Source organism: Malaclemys terrapin, chromosome 3 (genome assembly GCF_027887155.1).
Source record: "Malaclemys terrapin pileata isolate rMalTer1 chromosome 3, rMalTer1.hap1, whole genome shotgun sequence".
Classification (NCBI taxonomy): domain Eukaryota; kingdom Metazoa; phylum Chordata; order Testudines; family Emydidae; genus Malaclemys; species Malaclemys terrapin.
In genome coordinates, this window is record NC_071507.1 from 205,081,560 (window position 1) to 205,088,628 (window position 7,069).

At 61.1% G+C, this 7,069-nt stretch overlaps 1 protein-coding gene across 1 annotated transcript in view; it reads right to left on the reverse strand.

Annotated features, from left to right (window-relative positions):
- SCARA5 (scavenger receptor class A member 5) overlaps positions 1–4,306 on the reverse strand; it is a 145,852-nt gene extending 141,546 nt beyond the window's left edge. The window contains exon 1 of the mRNA XM_054022767.1: positions 3,881–4,306. The gene's annotated coding sequence lies outside the window, so the exon portion shown is untranslated. The remainder of the gene's footprint in view (positions 1–3,880) is intronic.
- Positions 4,307–7,069: the final 2,763 nt, after the last annotated feature.

Here is a 7,069-nt window from a genome sequence, read left to right on the forward strand (position 1 = left end):
TGGGGCTTTCCTAGGCCGGAACTCCCCAGCTCCCTTGGCCTTTCCCCAGCCCTGCTCCACTCTGGGCACTTGGTTAAGCTCCCTACAGCCAGGCCCTTCTCTCCCTGAACACAGAGAGAGACTGCTGAGCTCTTAGCTCCAAGCCTTTTTATACAGGCCGGCTGGGGCCTGACTGGGGCATGGCCGAGCTGCAACTGCTTCCCCAATCAGCCATCCCCAGACACAGCCCTCTCCAGGGCTGCTTTTAACCCCTTCTATTTTAGGAGCAGGGTAGCCACCCCACTACACAGCCCAATATGACCATGTGACCACACTCCTGTCCCTGTTATTTTATTAGTTGTCCCCCAAAATCAGTTGGGTTTCAGATCCTGTAGATCCTCCCCTTAGGCTTCCACCCGCCCACTTCCTGGAACCGAATAGGTACACAGCCCAATATGCCATTGGCCTTCTTGGCAACGAAGGCACACTGCTGACTCATATCCAGCTTCTTGTCCACTGTAACCCCCAGGTCCTTTTCTGCAGAACTGCTGCTTAGCCACTCGGTCCCTAGTCTGTAGCAGTGCATGGGATTCTTCCGTCCTAAGTGCAGGACTCTGCACTTGTCCTTGTTGAACCTCATCAGATTTCTTTTGGCCCAAGCTTCCAATTTGTCTAGGTCACTCTGGACCCTATCCCTACCCTCCAGCGTATCTACCTCTCCCCCCAGCTTAGTGTCATCTGCAAACTTGCTGAGGGTGCAATCCATCCCATCATCCGGGTCGTCTCAGCGCATGGATTCTTCACACACTGACAGCTCAGCCACGGACTGGAAAGGCCTTGACAACTCCCTGAGGCCATCGGAGAGGCCAGATGTGCTGAAGCCAAAAGGCCTCACGCTGCCAAGCGGGGGGTGAACTGAGGTCTCCAGAATCACTAAAGATGGCTCTGGCCCAAGCCTGCCGCAGCCCAGGTTGGTCTTGGGGAACAGCCATGTTAGAACCACATCAAGCCACCTCACGGCGCAGGCTGCTGGGATGGAGCCCACGGCCCAGACCCTCCACGAGGGGAGGTGGGTGCAGTTGGAGCACCCTAGGGTCCTCCTTGGCCAGGGATTAAAACACAAGGCTTCTGGACCATGCCGGGGATTTCAGACATGGCTGCCAGCGTGTGTTAACTCCCCTGCAATTGGGGCCTAGAGAGACCCTTGGTGGTTACTGCGGGCGCGAGGGCCGGAGAGGTGGAACCGGGTCATTCGGCAACCCCACACAGGGCCCCCTCTTCCCCCAGGCCCTGCCTTTAGAGTGCCTGGCCTCCCACACGGGGCAGGCGAGAGAGACTACTCTGGGTCGCCTGGGTCCATCCAAAAACCCTCTTAGCGGATGGCCTGGCCCTGTGTCGTCACGGCTCACGCGGAGCCAGGCGGCCCCTCTTGGAACCAATGGGGCTGATCCCCGGTAGGAGTCGGGCCGGCTCCACAGAGGAATATATCAGGGTCTGCGGGGTGCCAAGGAAAGGGGAATCAGGCCTGATGGCCCCAGCCCCCACCGGCCATTCCCCTCGTGTTGCTGGCCTGCACCATGGGGGTAAAGCAGTGCTGGGGGCCAACGGGGGGGTATTACACCGCTGGCCAAGGAGAGCCAGGCCAGGCCCCACGCGCTCTCCACAAGGGCTGTGGTGTGGAGGGGGTTAATATGGGGCTGCTTCCGTTGGAGCTGAGCCTTGCCAGGTGGAATGTGCTGAGCACCCCCAAATTCATCTCACGTGTGCCCCTCAGGCGCTGGCTACGGTGGATAAGAGTCTGCTCCCTCCGCCAAGCCCCCTCCCTGCCCCTTCTGGCTCCAGGCATCATCAGCTGCCGCCTGCTAACTCCACTGGGTTTAGTCACCGAGACCCCCGGGCAAACGGCTCCGGCTCCATCTGCTGGGGGACCTGCAGGGCTGCCCTGGTGGGAAACGGCTCCACTCGGCTCTCACACGCCCAGCCCTGCACTGAATGCTCACAGAGCATTCACACCCCAGCGCGGATTCGCTCAGAGCGAGAGGCGGGTTCTTCAGTCTCTTTAATACAGATCCAGCCGGGCCGTCTGGCCAACACCAGCTGTGCCTGGCACATGGTGCAGAAACCCTGGGCATTTCCATCGGGCACTGCTGCCAGGGCCGGCTCCAGGCACCAACTTACCAAGCAGGTGCTTGGGGCGGCCAAAACCCTGGAGCCGGCCCTGACTGCTGCTCCAGTTGGGAGGGGGCGAGGGGTCCTGAACATACACAGCCCTCGACGGAAACCTTCCAATCCCAGCCTGAGCTCACTGGCGGTCCCCCCCTGTGCTCTCCCTGCCCCATGGGCCCCCTGCGCAGGGCTGGGGCTGAGGCTGGCAGCTAGTGACTCAGTGCATCACACGCTGCATGCGGGCAGCTCTTGTCAGCACTGAGGCACTAACCAGGCAGAAACGGTGTCACTGCCCCGGTTTTACAGAGGGGCACGGTCAGGTACTGGGAGAGCCGTGGCTGGACCCAGGTTGGGGACCCAACATTTGAGCACCCAAAACTGGTGGCTACTTTGGAAAATGGTAGCCTAAGTAACTTGCTCAGAGTCACAAAAGTAGCAGCCTCTTGGATCCCCAAAACCCCTGCTCTAACCACTACACCGTACAACCAGAGAGAGAACCCAAGAGTCCTGGCTCCCAGCCCCGTACTCTAACCACTACACCGTACAACCAGAGAGAGATCCCAAGAGTCCTGGCTCCCAGCCCCCTGCTCTAACCACTACACCGTACAACCAGAGAGAGAACCCAAGAGTCCTGGCTCCCAGCCCCGTACTCTAACCACTACACCGTACAACCAGAGAGAGAACCCAAGAGTCCTGGCTCCCAGCCCCCTGCTCTAACCACTACACCGTACAACCAGAGAGAGATCCCAAGAGTCCTGGCTCCCAGCCCCCTGCTCTAACCACTACACCGTACAACCAGAGAGAGAACCCAAGAGTCCTGGCTCCCAGCCCCCTGCTCTAACCACTACACCGTACAACCAGAGAGAGAACCCAAGAGTCCTGGCTCTCAGCCCCCTGCTCTAACCACTACACCGTACAACCAGAGAGAGAACCCAAGAGTCCTGGCTCCCAGCCCCCTGCTCTAACCACTACACCGTACAACCAGAGAGAGAACCCAAGAGTCCTGGCTCTCAGCCCCGTACTCTAACCACTACACCGTACAACCAGAGAGAGATCCCAAGAGTCCTGGCTCTCAGCCCCCTGCTCTAACCACTACACCGTACAACCAGAGAGAGAACCCAAGAGTCCTGGCTCTCAGCCCCGTACTCTAACCACTACACCGTACAACCAGAGAGAGATCCCAAGAGTCCTGGCTCTCAGCCCCCTGCTCTAACCACTACACCGTACAACCAGAGAGAGAACCCAAGAGTCCTGGCTCTCAGCCCCCTGCTCTAACCACTACACCGTACAACCAGAGAGAGATCCCAAGAGTCCTGGCTCCCAGCCCCGTACTCTAACCACTACACCGTACAACCAGAGAGAGAACCCAAGAGTCCTGGCTCCCAGACCTTTTAAGTGTATTACCAGGAGCAGCCAAAAATCCCCGTGTCCCCTGCTATCCAACGGTCCCAGCAACCCAGCCCCGGGTGGGAAAGACGCTGCAAAGAGGGAATCAGAGAGTGACCCCAGTTCAGAACCTTTTCCCCAGCCCTTCTGAGCAGGGCCTGAAGCCCAGAGTAGAGCGAGCGGCCTCTCTAGAGCCAGGCTGGGGCTTTGAAACACATGCCCGACCCCCTCATCCGCACTCTGGGACCCCCTGAGTTCACCGGCCCACCCATTGCCGTGGGAAATGGTGCCACCCTGGAGAAGTTGCTTAAGCTGGGTCTGAAGTGTAAAACTGCGCGCAGTGACTCACCTGCAGGCTGAGATCTTGCAGCTAGAAGGACGAGGCGTTTTCCTCTTAGTTCCTAGGAGGCAGCATCGCCCAGGGAGGGGAACCGAACTTTGTGCTTTACCGAGAGCTCCAGAAACTCGGGAAGGGAAGAAAAGAACTAGGCAGCATCTGCAGCTCCTTCCATAGTTGGCTGGGGCTGGTCAGCCTCTTGCAAGGTTGCACTGGGGGATGCAGAGATTTCCCCAAATCCTCCTTGCTCCTTCCAGGCTTCTTCCCAGTGGGGGAGAAGTTAGGAGAGAGACCCCAGCCCTCCTCTAGGACCAGCCAATGCAACAGCCGAGCGGGTTTTCCAGGCTCTTGTGTGTGCAGCCACCAGGCCTGGGGGAAGAGGGCACCGAAGGATGCTCCGCAGAGCCAGTGGCAGCTGCAGGGCTGGGCTGCTGTGAACTGAAGTTGCTCCTTGGCAGGAGACTTTTGTAGCTCTTGGAGGAGTTGCCAAGGCTAAAGTTGGGGGGGTTGTGCGCCCTCTTGTGGTCAAGACGCTACAGTGTGGGCGTATCAAGGCAATGCACAACAGGGCGAAAACCTCAGGAAAATAGCCAGGGGCTCGTCCTAGCTATGGTCTCTCGTCCCCTGAGTATCCGAGCACCTTCCTCTTTATCCTCCCGCCAGCGGGGAAGGCTGTTCCCCAATGGGCAGAGGGGAAACTGAGGCACGGAGGGACTAAGTGACTTGCCCAAGGTCATACAGGGCAGTGGTTTTCAAACTTTTTTTTCTGGCAATACAGTTGAAGAAAATGTTGATGCCCGTGACCCAACGCAGCTGGGGATGAGGGGTTGGGGTGTGGGAGGGGCTCAGGGCTGGGGCAGAGGGTTGGGTTGCGGGGGTGAGGACTGCAGGGTGGGGCTGGAAATGAGGGGTTTGGGTGCAGGAGGGGGCTCTGGGTTTGGGGAGCTCAGGGCTGGGGCAGGGGATTAGGGTACAGGACAGGGTCAGGGCTCTGGGCTGAGGGTGCAGGATCTGGGTTGGGGCCGGGGATGAGGAGTTTGGGGTGCAGGAGGGGGCTCTGGGTTTGGGGGGGCTCAGGGCTGGGGCAGGGGATTAGGGTACAGGACAGGGTCAGGGCTCTGGGCTGAGGGTGCAGGATCTGGGGTGGGGCCGGGGATGAGGGGTTTGGGGTGCAGTAGGGGGCTCTGGGTTTGGGGGCTCAGGGCTGGGGCAGGGGATTAGGGTACAGGACAGGGTCAGGGCTCTGGGCTGAGGGTGCAGGATCTGGGGTGGGGTCGGGGATGAGGGGTTTGGGGTGCAGGAGGGGGCTCTGGGTTTGGGGGGGCTCAGGGCTGGGGCAGGGGATTGGGGTACGGGACAGGGTCAGGGCTCTGGGCTGAGGGTGCAGGATCTGGGGTGGGGTCGGGGATGAGGGGTTTGGGGTGCAGGAGGGGGCTCTGGGTTTCAGAGGGGCTCAGGGCCGGGGCAGGGGATTGGCACACAGGGTTGGGGCACCTGCTTACCTCAGGCGGCTCCCAATCAGTGGCGCAGCAGGGGTGCTAAGGCAGGTTTCCTGCCTGTCCTGGCACCGCGGACCGCGCTGCCCCCCGGAAGTGGCCAGCAGTAGGTTCGGCTCCTAGGTGGAGGTGCACAAGCGGTTCCATGCGGCTCTCGCACGCAGGCACCGCCCTCCCCCAGCTCCCATTGGCTGGAAACTGGCGAATGGGAGTGCAGAGCCTGTGCTTGGGGCAGGGGCAGTGCGCGGAGCCCCGTGCCCCTCCACCCCCGCCTAGGAGCTGGACCTGCTGCTGGCCACTTCTGGGGCGCAGCGCGGTGTCAGAACAGGTAGGGACTAGCCTGCCTTAGCCGGGCAGCACCGCCGACGGGACGTTTAACGGCCCGGTAGGAGGTGCTGACCAGAGCCGCTGTGACCCAGCGCCTTACGTTCCGCGACCCAGTACCGCAGTTTGAAAACCACCGATACAGGGTGTCTGGAGCGGAGTGGGGAACGGAACCCAGGTCCCCAGCTAGTGCCTGAAATACTGACACCCTCCCTCTCATCCTTCACAGGAAGAGTCAGGATGGCACAAAGAATAGCCCCCCCCCCGGCTCCAGCCACATGCACTAGCCCTAGTGGGAGCCCTCAGCTGGGTCTGAACCCCGGACCGACAGCACAGCTCTCTAGCACCCAAGCTAAAAGAGTAACTCTATTGGCTGGTAGCCGTAGTAGACTGGTATCCCCCAGTGAGCCAACCAGCATGTGTGTGGATGGAGCAAAGATGTGACCCACCTTGCCAGTGTATTTCCCCTCCCCACAAGAGGATGATGACAGTGGCTTCATAGCCCCACTGCAGACGTGGGGGTTACGGGGATCGCAGACCCCAGCCCCACCTCGCAGAAGCGTGAATGTTTCCGTGACGCTGCACAGACGTTTCCCCCGGCGCCTCTCGGTGTTTCGGAGCGGCGAGGCGAATACCTCCGCGCTGCCGGGAAGGAACGTGGCCCTGTTTCCCCTCAGAGCAGAACGAGAGCTACCTTGTGCCTGGCGGCGGGAGGAGAAGGGGGAAGAAACCCCTCCCTCCCTCAAAGGCAGAGGTCTTCAATCTGTGGGGCATGGCCCCCTAGGGGGGCGCAGAGTAACATTCGGGGGGCATGGCTGGGGTCTGGACCAGCCCCCACAGGGAGCATGGAGGGAGCGCCCCCCAGCTTCGCTCCTGGCCCCGCGCCTGGGGTCCCAGCTGCCCACCCCGTGCCCAGGGATCTGCGCCTGGCCACGGCTGCAGGCCTCGGACTCCGGCCAAGGGTCCCTTTCCGCCTCCCTCCCCAGCTGTGGCCCCAGCCTTGGCCTCCTTACCCGTGTCTGCATCGCTGCAGCCCTGCTCCCGGCTCCGTGGGGAGGGCGCACACAGGGGAAAGGGGGGCCATGAGGTAAAAAGTTTGGGGACCACTGCTCTAAGGGCCCCCCTGCAGCCCTCCAGCGACTGTACCATTGTCATTAACGTCATTGCAGGGGGGGAGGGGGACAGAAGATGATCCTCTTTCCTACCTGCCCCCCATCTGCCCCCTGACATTCGGGAGCTACCTCAGCTGGGCTCCACACACCCCCACCCGGGTACACACCCCTCTGCCCAGCATCGTCCCCCCAGCTCCTGGGCCCCTCTTGTGCCATGGACGGGGGCTGAAAGGAGCCATCGTCAATGCCGACCCCCCTCGCCCCTTGGC